Here is a 16032-nt window from a genome sequence, read left to right as displayed (position 1 = left end):
AGATACACATGGTGAAAGTCCTCTGTTAGGGCAGCAGACCCTGTAACCAGCAGACATTGGGTTAGCCTGCAGGTCATATCCACTAACCTCTGCTGCCCCTCAGGCAGCCAAACCCATAATCCAGCCAGACGTCTGGTGAGCAGCACAGGGTCAGAGGAACAGGGGCTTAAGGCTTCTTTGACGGCAAAAAGAAACAGAGGCTCTTACTGGGAACAGTGTAGTTAGCTAGGTACACCACCTGATATAGCCTCACCATCCAAAGAGCGTTTCTGCCTTTATAAARGGCAAACTAAACATTTGCATCTGCAATGGGTTGTTATTAACTAGTTATTTAAATGAGCATTCTGAAGTGAAATAGAGAGGTGGCTGATTACTATTGAGTAATGACAATGACATATGGTTTAGTAAAGACGGATTCCCCAATTACTTTAGTGGGAAACTTTCTGACATGTTAAAAATAGTTAAACTAGTGATGCATGTCTGGGGTCTAGTACATGTCTAAAAGGCAGATCTCTGCTTCTTCAATATCCTTTGGCAAGGGCAATCTACCTGAGCTCCTGGAGGCAATTGGCTTCAGAGACCAGTCTCCATGAATATTAAAGCAACATATACTGAAATGCCAAGATATCTAATCTATGAATACTGATGGAAGTGGTAAGTAGTAGGAGCCAGGCCTTGCAGACTAAGTCGTCAGCTCTCTGACAACCAGTCCATCCGTACAGTGGAGGGGAATAGATAATTAAACAGCCCATCCCAGAGGTAGGACACCTAGCCTGGGGCTAAAGCATCCGGAGTCCTCTCATTACAATACAGCAGTCCCCCATCATTACTAATGGATGTGTGATTAACAGGAGACAAACACACGTACTCGCATACACACACACACACACACACACCGAATGTACGTTAGAACACAGCAGAGATGATTCAGGAAACCACGCCAAAAGAAACAAGAAAAAATGTAAATAAATATGCCACACACACATCTCCCACTCCTCTTGATGATAGCGGATTCCTTCTGCCTTTTTGGTGGCGAGCAGGCTTAGCGATAGGGGTTTAAATATAGCCTGGAGGAGTACATTGGGCCTGGAGGAGAGTGTTTCACACTGCATTCCTGGTTAGAGTAGTGTCTCGGTTTTAAAATGATACAGACAGAGGACTTACAAAACACCAAGCCAATGGTTCTCCTTGTCTTTGAGCTGGGCATGTGAGCAGGAGGGCTGGAGTCCCGTGAGACCCATGAGTCTCTCTCTCTCCAGATGGAGGCCATCGTCCAGTGATTCACCTCCCAAACATCTGATCTCCCTGCTTCAGAATTGGCAGAGATATGCCCAGGGCCTAAGCCTCTGATTTACAACATGCTGCACATGACTGGGATTTCCAGCCTGAAACACTATCCCATGTTACACTAGTCATCTACACGACTTCAATTAGTGGGAATTCAGTACTCTGGTAATACAAGTGCATCACCAACGCCTCCACGAAGGGAGGAGAATGAAGTAAATTAAGTAGACGGTTTCCCCTTTAAACATGACTAGCCTTTCCTCTCCTGGGGCAGGTAAAGTCTTCCATGGCCAGAGCACAGCAGGAACCCTTTACGGACTGGAAGGTATCCGAGAGGACAATAATCCCTGACGGATGTAAGCAGACAATCATTCACCACCGCAGTGTTAATCATCGCATCGCTCCTCCACATCTCCCCGGCAACAGCCAAGTTAAACAGCTACACTCTGACACACTGCACAGTCAGTAGACACACCAACCGCACAGGCTCAATCCACTGGTGAAACCGATGCCCAAGAAACTAGACTGACACACACACAAACAAGTTCTAACTAGACTAGAGATACGTACTGTATTTTATTAAGCATTATTTATTCACCACTCTGGATTTCTTAACCACCTACGGACTAGTACAACTCCTGAGGTACTGGTACAAATCCTCTGCCAACTGAGGGAATACTCAGGTTGGGTTGAGTGGTGGTGCCATTCATTTAACCCAACTTTAACAGGTACATCTGCCATAGGGTAAGTTGTCATTCAGGTTCGTAAACACCTCCTCTAAAGTGTGCAACACATCCACAACCCTCGTCTTCCTGAAAAACAGCCATGGAGTTGAGAGGGCTTGATGTGGTATTTGAAAAGAACCCCATCCCAGACTCATTCTGGAGTAGCTCTCAGAGCCAATGCTGCTTTTCATGGCATCATTCCGGACAGATTAGACACCATGTTTAAATGGCAGCCCAGAGGAGAGTTTGAGGAACAGCCGGAGGTAGGCAGCAGACAAATTTCTCTGCTGCTTTCCTTTTGCATGGAAAAGAGGAGGACATATTCTTTCTTTTTAACTGCCTTTTGTTCTCTGAGATCAGATGAACTTTTCCATTCAGCGCTATTAAGATTACATTCCTGAAAACCCTTGAACATGCAATGGTACTGTGTCAAAGGAAACAGTAACAACGTATTTAGTCTTTGTTTGGCCTAATTTGGTTGTTTATTGAAGCATGCATGTTCAGCTTTAAAATCACTGAACTGCACAACATTCTGAAGAGGAATCAAACTCAAAGGCATTTGTTATTAGCAGCTAATTACTGGTGACTCGATCCAATATGTTCCATCTAATGGAGATTAGCCCTGCGAACACCTGACGCAATAAACTATAATCCATTCTCTCCAACACACACAGGCACCTGCAAGACAACACAGAATATGATAAGCAGCCACACACACACTGGACACTATCGCATAACATAGTTTGTCTCAGAGAAGTAGATTGGGGGGAAAAGGCCAGTCATCTCTCTACACTGCCTCTTTGTGATTTGTGCAGATTTAGAGTGGGAAGTGCAGGAAGTGAGCAAGGATTAGAGTTATGTAACATCTAACTGAGCATGATGCTTTTCAGCTACAGCAGCTTCATACCAGAAGATCATAGTAATTATTCATAAGTGTTTACTTGTTCGGTAACTGCTACATATGCATGGCAAGTCACAGAGAGGGCAGTTTTTTTCAGGCTCCTGAGACTTCAGTCCTCATATGGAACTGTAGCTATGGTTATCTCATGAGACTGTCAAACTGTCATTGGGGAACCCATCTGTAAAATTATCAGCAAGTTTGAAAAGCTGACAAACACAATTAGTCTAAATGAACTGAATGTAAAAATGTAATGGTGTTGAAAATGGATGGTCAAAAACMGACCTTTTGTATACCAAGACAGATGGTTGGTTGCCTATGAATTGAGGCAACCGGTAGTCTAGATGTTTCAGAGCAATACAGCCTGATATTTCCATTACCCCTGGACTCGTATCCAGCTGCTGGAGTGTCAATTATTCATTATTCCACAGTAAATCCGTTCATATGCTAATCCAAAATGACCTATCCTGACTCAATCAATCCCGCGTCCGGCCAGTGCCAGCTCATTAGAGGCAACACAACTAAATCTAATCCCACTGAAAGGCACTGGTTAGCTTGACCACGCACCACGAAGAGAAGAGGTATAATAACACACCCATTACAGAGGATAGCCTATGAATGAGAGGTGAAGATAGTGAGATTATTTATACTATTGCGTGCGAMAACACACTTTTCTTTTATTAAAGAATGATACGTTCCTAAGTAGTAGCACTAYCAATGGTAACATTTAGCCTACTTCTAAACCATGAACGCTTAATTGTCAAATACATTTAAACTCATAGCCCACTGATGTAGGTATGATTTTTGTTTAAATCGAGCACACCATGAGAGCCACATAGGCTACACTGTAGAACCCAGTGGCCAACACATGTAGCCTATCTTGCGGTGAGAAAATATCAAACCCATTTTCAAACACGACCTTTCAACSGCATTAACAGTTCACCCAGGCTGGCAGTTTTCTGTGATTTTTTCCTCGTAAACTAAACCAGTGGTTCCCAACCGGGGTAACTAGGACCCCTGAGGGTACTTTGCCTATCCACGGGYGGTACTTGAGAAGACTCACGAGACCATAGGRTTACTGGTAAAATGCAGATGAGGGCAGAATCACTGAACAAAACCACAATTTAAAAACCGAAATAGAGAGTGTCGTGAATGTTGGGACACAACAGGGCGCAAAGATAGCCTTGTCAACRGCGCAATAACAGCTTGATACAAAATAATGGAGCAACGGGTAGAATATAGGCTTTGCTTACCTTATTACAAAGTAGGTGAGAGGGAGAGCATGGCTCTGCTTCCGGTGATGTTAGTTTTCAAACACACTTTCATCATTGCAAGCCTTTTCATAGTCTAGGCTAGCCTACTATTCATGCGTCACAGTTTTACGAATCCTGCACTCTCACTCTCTGGTCCGTGCGAAGTCGCAATATGTTCCTAGACTATTGTCCCCCTCGCTCCGCGAGTATTTTAGTCAAGCTGCTCCGCAAACACATCCGACAAGCGCACGGATTCTTGGAAGTAKAGCTATACGTATAGAAAAAAAACAATAAGTGGTTGAACATAAATACACCTACAGTTAGTCCACCTACGTTGAGATAATGCAATAGCCTAAAATGTGTACATTCCGAAAAAATCCAAAACAATCATTTCGGAYGCAGCAACAGAAAACTAGAAAGTAAAAAAATGTTCCACAGGGACTTTTAGTGCGTAACCATACGGAGCGCTGAGCAGCGACTTACTCGCCTGAGTGCCTGGCTGAATAAGTGCCTGGCTGTCCTTGCCAGCACCACCACCTCCTCCCCTCCCGAATGCCAATGACCAACCGTGATGTCAGGAAATCACCGTCCTAACATTGGTATAATTAGCGGTGTGAATGACTGGTGTTTTGGAATKATTTGCATGCAAATTAAACKATTTCCCCGAATCAACTGCCCCCGGGCAATCAGCTAAGAGAGAGAGGGGGAGAAAAGGAATTGACTGTGGGGTATTGGAGGTATAAGCCACTAAACAAAATGCATAACAATTACCAATATAATAGAGGAGAAGGGTCATAGCCTATGGCCTACAGAATACCAGTGTGGACTGGAGTAAGGTAATCAAACCGCCTTTATTTCCCAATACACGGTAGTCTAAGAGGTCATTTTATATACTGCTTGGTTATCAAATGCTTATAAGAAGTTTATCAACAGATATATATTTAAAAAAACATTGTTACTAGGCCTCTGAAATAGCTCCCTGTCATTGACTACTTTCTGCAGGACCACAGAGGTGAACAATCGCTTCACCTTTCAGCTCATCSACATCAATGAACAGGAAGGAAATATGACAGGCAAGAACGTTTTTGAATACTAGGCTATTGTTGGGACAAAACTGTTCATAATTGACTGTACTTCCAATCTACACCGAAAAGATCCCAGAAATGTTTCATACGCACAAAAAGTGTATCTCTCTAATTTTATGCACAAATTTGTATTGATCCCTGTTAGTGAGCATTTTAGCTTTTGTCAAGATAATCCATCCACCTGACAGGTGTGGCATATCAAGAAGCTGATTAAACAGCATGATCATTACACAGGTGCACCTTGTGCTGGGAAAAATAAAAGGACACAAAAAATGTGCAGTTTTGTCACAGATGTCTCAAATTGAGGGAGCATGTAATTGTATTTGCATTTATTATTGATCCTCATCCTCATTCCTGGGGTCCAGCAAAAGTAAGGCAGTTTATACATTTTTTAAAACATTACAATACATTCACAGATTTCACAACACACTGTGTGCCCTCAGGCCCATACTGCACCACTACCACAGATCTACAATACTAAATCCATATGTATGTATAGTGTGTATACTATCGTGTGTGTGTTTGTATGCATGTGTCTGTGCCAATGTTTGTGTTGCTTCACAGTCCCTGCTGTTCCATAAGGTGTTTTTTTATCGTTTTTWAAAAATCTAATTTTACTGCTTGTGTCAGTTACTTGATGTGGAATAGAGTTCCATCTAGTCATGGCTCTATGTAGTACTGTGTGCCTCCCATAGTCTGTTTGGGACTGTGAAGAGACCTCTTGTGGCATTTCTTGTGGGGTATGAATGGGTGTCCGAGCTGTGTGCCAATAGTTCAGACAGACAGCTCTGTGCATTCAACATGTCAATACCTCTCATAAATAAAAGTAGTGATGAAGTACGTCTCTCATCCACTTTCAGCCAGGAGAGATTGACATGCATATTATTAACATTAGCTCTCTGTGTACATCCAAGGGCCAGCCGTGCTGCCCTGTTCGGAACCAATTGCAATTTTCCTAAGTTCTTTTTTTTGTAGCACCTGACCACACAACTGAACTGTAGTCAAGGTGCGACAAAACTAGGGCCCTGTAGGACCTGCCTTGTTGATAGTGTTGTTAAGAAGGCAGAGCATCACTTTATTATAGACAGACTTCTCCCCATCTTAGCTACTACTGCATTAATATGTTCTGACCATGACAGTTTACAATCTAGGGTTACTCCAAGCAGTTTAGTCATCTCAACTTGCTCAATTTCCAGATTATTTATTACAATAATTAGTTGAGGTTTAGGGTTTAGTGAGTGTTTTGTTCCATATACAATGCTTTTAGGTTTAGAAATATTTAGGGCTAACTTATTCCTTGCCATCCACTCAAACTAACTGCAGCTCTTTGAGTGTTGCAGTCATTTCAGTCGCTYTAGTAGCTGACGTGTATAGTGTTGAGTCACATACATACATAGACACTCTGGCTTTACTCAAAGTCAGTGGCATGTCGTTAGTAAAATTTAAAAAAAGCAAGGGGCCTAAACAGCTACCCTGGGGAATTCATGATTATAACTGGATTATATTTGAGAGGCTTCCATTAAAGAACACCCTCTGTGTTCTGTTAGACAAGTAGCTCTTTATCCACATTATAGCAGGGGGTGTAAAACCATAACACATACGTTTTTCCAGAAGCAGACTATGATCGATAATGTCAAAAGCTGCACTGAAGTCTAACAAGACAGCCCCCCCAATCATTTTATCATCAATTTATCTCAGCCAATCATCAGTCATGATGACTGCAGGAATATCCACCTGAGCTGTTGCCAGATATTTCAATGTTKATTTCTCTACCAATCAATGTTGTGTTAGAGAATTTGTCAGTACGTCCAACCGGKCTCACAACTGCAGACCACGTGTAACCACGCCWGCCCAGGACCTCCACATCCAGCTTCTGCACCTTCTGTGCGGAAAGGGGGCCAGGGTGCTGAGGAGTATTTCTGCCTGTAATAAAGCCCTTTTTGTGGGGAAAAACTAATTCTCTGATTGGCTGGGCCTTGCGCCCCATTTGGGTGGGATTGGCTCCCAAGAGGGTGGGCCTATGCCCTCCCAGGCCCACCCATGGCTCCAGCCTTCAAAGTCATGTGAAATCCATAAATTAGGGCCTAATGAATGTATTTCAATTGACTGATTTCCTTATATGAACTGTAACTCAGCAAATCTTAGTGTCACGTTCCTGACCTTATTTCCTTTGTTTTGTCTTTGTTTAGTTGGTCAGGACGTGAGCTGGGTGGGCATTCTATGTTATGTGTTTCTATGTTGGGTTCATTCAACTAGCCTGATATGGTTCTCAATCAGGGGCAGGTGTTTTACGTTTCCTCTGATTGAGAACCATATTAAGGTAGGCTGTTCTCACTGTTTGTTTGTGGGTGATTGTTCCTGTGTCAGTGTTTGTGCCACACGGGACTGTTTCGTTCGTTCGTTCGTTCGTTAGTGTGTTCTTGTTTTATGTTCTCAAGTACAGGTCTGTTCACGTCGTTTTTGTTATTTTGTCAAGTGTTCTTCGTGTTCGTCTTTCACAAATAAATATACTATGGATACATACKACGCTGCYRKTTGGTCCGATCCTTGCTCATCCTCAGACGAGGAGGAGGACGAGCGTTACACTTAGACAATTGTTGCGTTTATATTTTTGTTCAGTATGTTTWATTTATTTTTTATTTAACCTTTATTTAACTAGGCAAGTCAGTTAAGAACTAATTCTTATTTACAATGATGGCCTAGGAACAGTGCCTTGTTCAGGGGCAGAACAACAGACTTTTACTTTGTCAGCTCGGGGATTCGATCTAGCAACCTTTCGGTTACGCTCTAACCACTTGTCGCCCCAAAGTATATATTCACATCATAGTAAAACAACTTGAATGTAGAAAAATTTATATATAGGCCTAAGCATATCAGTGTAACGACTGGGTCCTAGGGGTCTGTTTGAGAACAAAATAAATAGTTCCACTTTTAGAATGAAATCAGTGTATCCCGTTACAAACCAAAATATATACTTGACTTAACTATGTTTAGTCAGTCACAATTAGTTGTCGCATTTGGAGAGGTGATTTGGTATTGAAAGGTTTATTTGTGGACTCAAACCAGATTACTTACATCTTGGCTATTTTGAGCCATCGTAATCTTACAAACACTTGCACAGCTCTAAGGCTGTAATGCTATCCAAGCTCCTTACCAGAATTAGTGTTAGGAGTCTTTAACAATGTCCGAATACTGCTGCTAATTTGCTTATTTGTTTTGCATTGAATGGGTCGAGAGAGGGAAAATTATGACCAAACCCAACAAAATAGATGTATTTCTGGTGAAATATGCTTAACGGATTTATGGTTAATTTCGAAGGAAAACAGTATAATGAGGGGGAGTTAGTAATTAAATCAAGATGTGTTTATTTTTCCTCAAATGCCCCCTCGMCAGTGTTTTAGCAGAGGAAAAAGGAAAGTAAAAAAACTAAACAGAACTCGTTGAGACAGTTTGTGAAGCTGCTAAAAACTGCTGGTGGCTCTGGACAACTTTCTCAGTTTGAGGAAGTTGCAGTCGTCTTTCTGTTCTCCTTTACCTCCTGGAGTCAGCCTACAGCTTTCTCTCCCCATGCTGCATGTCTGGCCTGGATTCCCCCTTCACACGTGGCGGAGCGCCTCTCCCTGGCTGCCAGTCTTTAGCCCCACATACAAGTACACAATCCCAACCCCTTTACCAACACAAGAGTATCAATTACCCCTCACCCTGTATTTAAGGCCTTTCCACAGGCTTTAATGAGGAACTGTAAGTGACAGCGTCCCCACTTCACAGCTGCAGAGTGGGTGAACTGGTCTGGGGCCTGTTGCTGCTTCATATGGGCTTTAGCCTTTCCCCAATAAACTGATCCAGGGCCTAGTTTCTTTACTGCTCTAATAAAAACATAGGGGCCAGCTTGGGGAACATGCCATGGGTAACATTTACTTTAGTGCCTCTGGATGGTCATTTTAGTTAAGGAGAACAGGTTTACTCCCTTCTAAAGCATTAGCATATCAGTGACTTTGTCCCGATCAAAGAGGATGAACGATAGTATAAACAAGCCATTTGAAATATGTTTTATAGTTGCACTTCCTGAGAGGATCTTATTTCTTTCTGAATTGTGTGCATTCTTATTTTTTTATATACACTGAACAAAAATATAAAACGCAACATGCAACAATTTCAAAGATTTTACTGAGTTACAGTTCATATAAGAAAATATCAATCAATATAAATWAATTKATTAGGCCCTAATCTGGATTTCACATGACTGGGAATACAAATATGCATCTGTTGGTCACAGATAATAATAATAACAATAATCATTTTAAAAAGGTAGGGGCGTGGATAAAAAAGTCAGTATCTGGTGTGACCACCAGTTGCCTTTCTCAGCATGACACATRTCCTTCACATATAGTTGATCAGGCTGTTGATTGTGTCCTGTGAAATGTGGTCCCACTCCTCTTCAATGGCGAAGTTGGATATTGCCGGGAACTGGAACACGATGTCGTACACGTCAATCCAGAGCATRCCAAACATGCTCAATAGGTGATATGTCTGGTGAGTATGCAGGCCATGAAATAACTGGGACATTTTCAGCTTCCAGGAATTGTGTCCAGATCCTTGCGACATGGGGCCGTGCATTATCATGCTGAAACATGCGGTGATGGAGCAGATGAATGGCACGTCACTGGCCTCAGGGTCTTGTCACAGTATCTCTGTGAATTCAAATTGCCATCAATAAAATGCAATTGTGTTCGTTGTCCGTAGCTTATATCTGCCCATACCATAACCCCACCTCCACCACGGGGCACTCTGTTCACAACGTTGACATTAGCAAACTGCTCACCCACACAACGCCATACACGCTGTCTGCCATCTGCCCTGTACAGTWGAAACCGGGAGTCATCCATGAAGAACACCACTTCTCCAGCCAGCCAGTGGCCCTGGAAGGTSAGCATTTGCCCAGTGAAGTCGATTATGACATCAAACTGCTGTCWGGWCAAGACCCTACTGAGGATGACGAGCAGGCAGATGAGCTTCCCTGAGACGATTTCTGACAGTTTGTGCAGAAATTCTTCATTTGTGCAAACCCACAGTTTCATCAGCTGTCCGGGTGGCTGGTCTCAGAAAGTCCCACAGGTGACGATGCCTGATGTGGAGGTCCTGGGTTGGCGTGGAGGTCCTGGGCTGGCGTTAGATAGTCTGAGGGAAAGGAAGTTGAATCTAACCTTGTTTCCAGCCTCAGATAGGGGGTTGGAGTAATTCCCCAAATCTCTGCTACTACCGTTACCAGTCTCTTCCAGCAGGCTCAGCCAAGTACTAAGGGGAACTAAGGCTGTGGATGGATACTCAACTCAGCTCAAGAGCACTTCTACAATAATGCTCCCAGCAGATAAGTGATTATTATATTATTATATATTTTTTTTTATATAGAGAGGAAAAAGGGGGGAAAGGAATAATGAGAAGAGTAGCCAGTTTGGCTGAAATTAGAATCCGTCCGTCCTTCCGTCTAGTGGCCCTGCTATAGCCAGGCTGGGGAAGTCATTAGGCCACAGGGAGAGCGTGTGTTCTCCTGCTCTATGCATGGAAGGGGCCTGGGCTCTGGAGTGACCTTGAGGAGAGGCTCTTAAGGGGCAGGCTATTTCAGCCCTTGCTGGCCCACTTACAACAAGAGCTCTTCAGCGTGAAGAAACGTGTTGCTAGGGCCCCATCCATCAAGCCATCCATCTCAAGCCACAGACAGCCTGGCTCTCAGGGGCTGTGGAGCACGTTCCTCAGTGTACAGTACATTACCCTACCCCCGTCTCTCTGTGAGCTTTCCCAGTCCTACATGTGGATTCAGATTCAAAACATAACTGGGTCACGTTTGCCTCCGGCTGAAAAAGGTGTGGGAGTCAGTAAAAAGGTATGTGTAGAAGATGCAAAGGGAAATGTCAACTGATAAACATGAGCAATTGAGAGAGAAATTATTTTGCATCAACGTGAAGTAAGAAATTGGAAAAGCCTCTTCAGTGAACAGCCTGCTGTCTAATCCTCCCACACCAAACATCCTAGGGCTGTTTTATGACTAAGCTCCCATACATCCTCCAGCGGGAGGATTTAAATCAAATCAAATTGTATTAGTTGCATACCCAGATTTGCTATCGTTATCGCAGGTGCAGCACGAGATGCTTGTGTTTCTAGCGCCAACAGTGCAGTATACCTAGCAATACACACAACAAGAAATTAGGAAATATCAGAATGAGCAATGTCAGTGTCTGGTCGGTAGGTATGTATATATATATATTGTATAATGGTGTGTATAGACAGTATATGAATAGAAAAGGTGTGTACAGCAGTAGTTATATAGGATGACTAGAATACAGTATATACACATGAAGTGTGTAAAACGTATGTAAACATTATTAAAGTGACCAGGGTTCAATGACTATGTACATAGGGCAGCAGTCTCTAAGGCTGGTCGCTCCCATTCAGTCAGACTGCAGGGTTCTGGAACACCTCAGGGTTCTGGAACACCGCAGAGTTCTGTTCTAGAACCTTCTCCTCCTTGGAGCTCCTCAGCCCTCTCCCCTCTCCCTGCAAGCGCCACAGTTGCCATATGGAGAGGAGAGGAGTGACCAGATGTTTCATTCATAATAGATATGATCAGCCTCATTAGGGTGACCACAGCAGAGCTACAACAGCAGCAGCTTGATACATGATATTGTCCCATTCTGTCAGTATACTAAAGCCTCAGATGTACTCTACAACACCACAGCCAGCTATGCAGAACAACAGTACTGTACATATTGCTAATGCATACCGCTTGAAGAGAGGAATAGAAGATGCCAAATTGAACACAGTCTGTGGTCTAGGAAGGGGAGTACAACTCCCCAGTGATCTAAACACAGCCAACGTGTGTGATTACCGTCTCCTGTTTTAGCCAATCACCTGGGTCGTGCTCCACTTTCTCCAGAGCCTCCTGTAATGGTTTAAACCTCAGCAATTCAAACCTCTAGTTAAATAAACCCTTGCTTAAGTATGCCATGTTTAAATATTTAGTTGAGAAAGACTGGCTGGAAGGAGAGAAGGATCAGTCAAACAGTGGTGGGTCTGCCTGAGGGGGTTCTGTCCGTCCATTATTGTCAGGGACCAGGAGGGAGAACAGTGCTCTGCTTATGTCCACTTACAGCTCCATTTGATTTTCAATTTGTTATCAACACAATTCAAGGCCATGGCAGAACATTCCTCAGACAACTGTCTAGAGGAGAGTTTCCTCCTTGCTGTTCCACAAATAATAAAATCCAGTAGACTAAGAAAACAGAAGATATACGTTTATTACGTTTTTATAACTGCCATTTTAAATCTGTCACATTTGTGCCGATAAGGGTACACCTCTAAACTTAGAAAGACGACAAGTGGCAATTAATGTGTACTGGCAAAAAATACCATATAGGGCTCTTGCTTTCTTAAAGGCGTGCACGCTCACATACACACTGCAGTCTGGTAAATGTATCACGGTTAGGGATCAGGGAAGGCGTGGACCCGAGTCCAGGATGGACTGCTATAGCTTCCTGTTACAGGAGAGCGAGCGAGAGAGAGAAAACAAGAGAGCGAGACAGAGAAACTTTGAGAAAGCCAGGACACTCTCATTCATCTGCTAAGAAAAATATTACCCTTGGCTCCTGTTTTAAATACCTTTGTAATTTGCAATAGCAAATATAAAACCACTGAAAAATCAGATCAGAGTCCAATCAGCCTATTACTTTCCTGTTACAAACACCAAGCTCCAGTCAGTTCAATGGGTTGGTGTGTGTGTGTCAAAATACGATTGGTTAGAAGCTTGTCGTACAGGACCAATCTGCTACTGTAAACCCCATCTGAATATACACAACAAGAAATGAGGAAATATCAGAATGAGCCATGTCTACCCAGGAATAAAAAACAGACCTGGTTTCTTCACTAATCCATGTCTACCCAGGAATAAAAAACAGACCTGGTTTCTTCACTAATCCATGGTCTACTCAGGAATAAAAAACAGACCTGGTTTCTTTCACTAATCCATGTCTACCCAGGAATAAAAAAAGCCCTGGTTTCTTCACTAATCCATGTCTACCCAGGAATAAAAAAACAGACCTGGTTTCTTCACTAATCCATGTCTACCCAGGAATAAAAAAACAGACCTGGTTTTTCACTAATCCATGTCTACCCAGGAATAAAAACAGACCTGGTTTCTTCACTAATCCATGTCTACCCAGGAATAAAAAACAGACCTGGTTTCTTCACTAATCCATGTCTACCCAGGAATAAAAAACAGACCTGGTTTCTTCACTAATCCATGCTACCCAGGAATAAAAAACAGACCTGGTTTCTTCACTAATCCATGTCTACCCAGGAATAAAAAACAGACCTGGTTTCTTCACTAATCCATTTCTACCCTTCAGCTTTCACCTCAATAATCCAACCTAAAGCCTTTCACTTGGATAACCTTCTCACGGGGGACTTATATGCTTTTAGTACTACAGGCTATTCTGAAATAAAAATGTATTTAATTGATAGAGATTTTGCAGAATAAGTGAAGGTGTAAGAATAAGTGAAGGTGTGTAGAGCCAGGAATAAATAGAGTTGTCTGTTATGAACAGATTAAACTAGATGAAGAGAAAAGGGGGGATTTAAAACACTTCAACCTGATTTCAGAGCCAGCAGAACAAAAGGCCCAGAGCTTATCTAAGTGGTCAATAAAGTCATAAAGAGGATGACTTCCGAACCACACAGCATAGGTTCTGGGAGGAGGAGGGGGGGTCCTCATCCAATTAACAGTGTTTCATCTCAACCAACCCTGAAATAAAACAACCACCCATCCAATTCACCAACTAATAAAAGGATTTTAATTATCCGATTTCCTGCATCAAGCTGTGATCGATGATGAGCCGATGACACACAAGCTCCATGTCGATATGACCACCGCTGCTTTCTCCACAGGGGCGGTCTGGTCCAGCTCCGGTAGCAGTTATGGATTGGTAACTGAAGAGGGATTGGCAGTTCTAGGATCTTTGGAATGAGCTGTGGATTTCTGTTACCAGACACAGAGTGAGTGTGACCCCACCACTCAACAGCGTAGTGTTGAGACTGATTGGAGGTCTGAGACAGCACTAAGGAATAGATAGATGACTCATTTAGAATCCACGTGTACTGTGTAATCATGAAAACTCAGAACACACAGACATGCACAAATACACACACACACACGTTGCAGACAGTCCAACAAAAGGTGGAGGTATTGAGACAATCAGGAGCCCCTCCACCACGTCTTTCCCCGCTCCCCACTGTAGCTCCTATTACCCCCCTCATGTAGACTTGGAAATCAGTGAGAGAGCAACACCCTGAGAGGAACTAAATGACCCTGGCACAAGGCTGTTCATAACAGCCAGCCTGCCATTCGCCCCTGTTTATTTGAACTGTGAACCACACCGTGTATGTGTGTATAGAGGGGGAGGGCGAAGCCGGCTATTATAAAGTAAATCCTGTGTCCTGCCCCTTTCACACTCTGAGCACGTTTATCTCCCCGCAGGCGCCCGGCGCTCCTGTGGTTCTCCAGGCACAGACAGTCCTCTGTGTGCCCAGCCAGGGCTGCACAGCAAAGGCATGGAGAGAACAAACACCCCCTGCCCTCCTGGAGCCCCAGAGCCCAGACACAGGACATGCTGTGACCCACATATGGGAAGCCCTCTCAGCATTGGACTACCGCCTGCTAGGCCCTCTCCTGCCCCCTCCACTCACTGCACAATGCCAGTGATTATGTATGGAGATTATTCAAAGCAGTCCCTGTGATGGAGGGAGACTGGAGGAACAGTGTGTTTGGGATTTGGTTCTTGGTAACAGTGCCTGGGGGTAGTGGAGGATGAGAGACTGTATCATAAATGAACCCACTGTTTTAATCCACAGCCTGGAAGGACTGTGCTACCAACCCAGATACCATAAGATCTCAAACAACTCTAGGAACATGCACACCCAAACTGAAGAGATACATGTACAATATTGAGTTCCCTCCGTAGTTTTCGGAGTTCACMMYTTGSYGGGYMGGGGGGGGGGGGGGGGTGTAAATGTACTGAGATCTAAAATAGCAGACATTTACCTTGTCTGACATTTCTGAAGTACTGGTGGGCTGTGAATCTGCTGCTGTCGCTAACTGTCGCTATTTCTAACCCTCATCTATCCATGTGTGGGTTGCTTTTAAATAGCACCACATAAATCAATGGAAATAAAAAAAGACTTCACTCTGATGACGTGGTAATATTGACCAGGAAAACCAGATAGCAATGCTCTCGCGTTCTACATAGGCCTCCAATATGAATCTGATGTGTCAGGCTCAACCCCTTCTCCGTTATACGCTAGTTAGACACAGTGTAAATATTCAATCATTAGAAAAGTATAACGTTGCATATTTGCTACTGAACGTCAGCTGAGGTCTGTTTAGGGCTAATAAGAAAACAAACAAATAATCAGCAGCACACTTTTCCTTCTGAAGACTTCAATCCACTTTAGATTCCCCCGAAAGCCCCTTTGACTCTTAAACTTGGCTTTAACATTTACATTTTAGGAATTTAGCTGACGCTCCTATCCAGAGCGACTTACAGGAGCAATTAGGGTTAAGTGCCTTGCTTAAGGGCACTGACAGATCTTTTACCTAGTCGGCTTGGGGATTCAAACCAGCAACCTTTCTGTTACTGGCCCAACGCTCTTAATGTTTATGATACAGCCTTCGTGCCACTGCTCTGCCAGCCAGAAGACAGCGCTGCCTGGTGTCCAGTTGAATCACCCTTAGCCTGCCC

General features: G+C 43.4%; 1 protein-coding gene across 1 annotated transcript in view; it reads right to left on the bottom strand.

The window, feature by feature from the left end:
- Positions 1-16032, bottom strand: part of LOC111969945 (prickle-like protein 2) — a 107416-nt gene that overhangs the window by 16686 nt on the left and 74698 nt on the right.

Source organism: Salvelinus sp. IW2-2015, linkage group LG11 (genome assembly GCF_002910315.2).
Source record: "Salvelinus sp. IW2-2015 linkage group LG11, ASM291031v2, whole genome shotgun sequence".
In the NCBI taxonomy this organism is placed as follows: Eukaryota; Metazoa; Chordata; class Actinopteri; order Salmoniformes; family Salmonidae; genus Salvelinus; species Salvelinus sp. IW2-2015.
Note: the sequence above shows the minus strand (reverse complement) of the source record. Positions and strands in the feature narration are given on the sequence as shown.